Genomic DNA, 1,717 nt, shown 5'->3' with positions numbered 1-1,717 from the left:
GTCTGGTACAGTTTTCTATGTTAATAGATGTTTTTTCTGCTAACTTCATGTATAAAATATTTTAATAGAGCATATCATCATCTTATGGAACATACTTTAAGATCCTGCATGGATCTCTCACACATATGTTCATACATATGTAAATTTTATGTTTATCAATATCTACCAATAAGTTGAGATTCTCTTCATTTCATAAAATAGATAACCACAAAGAAAATGAAGATTTTATTAGAGATATCACTTTGAGCTTGAGAATCCTGATTCCAAAATAGAATCACAACACAAAACCTGCAGCTTTTCTTTTTCCTTACAACTAAACTATCCTTCTATTGTTTTCATTCTAATGCAATGCTTTTTACTTGCTTTTATACATTTAATTCCTAATAGCAAATCAGAAACAAAGAACAAGACTATGATGCATTTAATTGCCATCAGTGTGTCATCCAGAGAGACTCCATAACTCTAGCAAACTTGTCTATCATCAGTATTCCAAGTCCTGCATTCAAAAAGAAAAATACCATATAGTTGCCTGCAGGTAAAATTAAATCTGTAATAAAAAACTACAAAATAACCTGAAATTGCAACAACATTACAAACATCATCAGCTGTGAAGTTCTAACCACAAAGAGAAACACTCCAATATTTTTTTATCAATGATGTCACACCGAATTGTTTTTTTAAACACAATAGCCTATGAAATGTGTCCAGATATTCATCAAATATTCATATGTTGATCATCCTTTAACTGAAAGCACGATTAACACTTATAGATGTAATAAACATCTTTACACCTTTCATAAGCTATTATGTTCTAAAAAAAATTATAGTAAGACTCATGAAGAGAATAGAGGGAAGCAAAGATGGTGATGGAGATAGAAAATGAATGTGTACTTATAAGCAGACATCCCAAATCACACAGCACTAAAGCACTCCAATTGCCACGCGTTCACACTTCCCCATACCACCCATTATTTTCTCTATTTTTCTATTAACAAAGTTATTGGACTGGTCAATCATGACATAACATTGGGGTCCCAAATTCCCCATAGCATCTTGAAATTTGAAAGAGATGAAAGAAAAAGTGATGATGGATAAAGATAAAGTGAGGGATGGGATAAAGTGCGGAACCGACGCTTTTGCAGACACCACATCATGGGACTGATCACTGCACGCGGGCTCCACACAATTATTCTCTAGAGTAGTGGAGAAACGTTGATTCTATTTTGGTTTTTGGACCCTATTAAATTTTTTTAATCTAATTTAATATAAATACACTAACACAGCAAAGAAGTTCTACACTGTTTAGTGAATTACTATTACCTTTCTCCTAAATTATACTATCTCCAGTTTCATTTATAAGAAAAAATTCTCTTTTTAGATACATTAAATAAATAATGTATCTAGACAGTATGTTGTCCAAATACATTATGTATTCAATGTATCTAAAAAAAGAATATTTTCTTATAAATGGGACCAGAGTGAGTACTATCTCCAGTCTCATTTATAAGAAAAAATTCTCTTTTTAAATACATTAAATAAATAATGTATCTAGACAGTATGTTGTCCAAATATATTATGTATTCAATGTATCTAAAAAAAATATTTTCTTATAAATGGGATCAGAGGGAATAAAACATTTTGTATATTTCACACATATTTTACATACATTAAAAAATTCAATATATTATTTTATAGGAAAGTGAAATAATTTTATAAA

At 29.9% G+C, this 1,717-nt stretch overlaps 1 long non-coding RNA gene across 1 annotated transcript; it reads right to left on the bottom strand.

Annotated features, from left to right (window-relative positions):
• Positions 1-202: 202 nt before the first annotated feature.
• LOC131636843 (uncharacterized) lies at positions 203-845 on the bottom strand. The gene is made up of 2 exons (XR_009294197.1): positions 573-845; positions 203-496 (listed from the first exon to the last, which is right to left on the bottom strand). It is a non-coding gene; the product is annotated as an uncharacterized LOC131636843 (long non-coding RNA).
• Positions 846-1,717: the final 872 nt, after the last annotated feature.

The sequence above is a fragment of the Vicia villosa genome, unplaced genomic scaffold, assembly GCF_029867415.1.
Source record: "Vicia villosa cultivar HV-30 ecotype Madison, WI unplaced genomic scaffold, Vvil1.0 ctg.001843F_1_1, whole genome shotgun sequence".
Taxonomy (NCBI): domain Eukaryota; kingdom Viridiplantae; phylum Streptophyta; class Magnoliopsida; order Fabales; family Fabaceae; genus Vicia; species Vicia villosa.
This window is presented reverse-complemented; position numbering and strand designations above follow the sequence as displayed.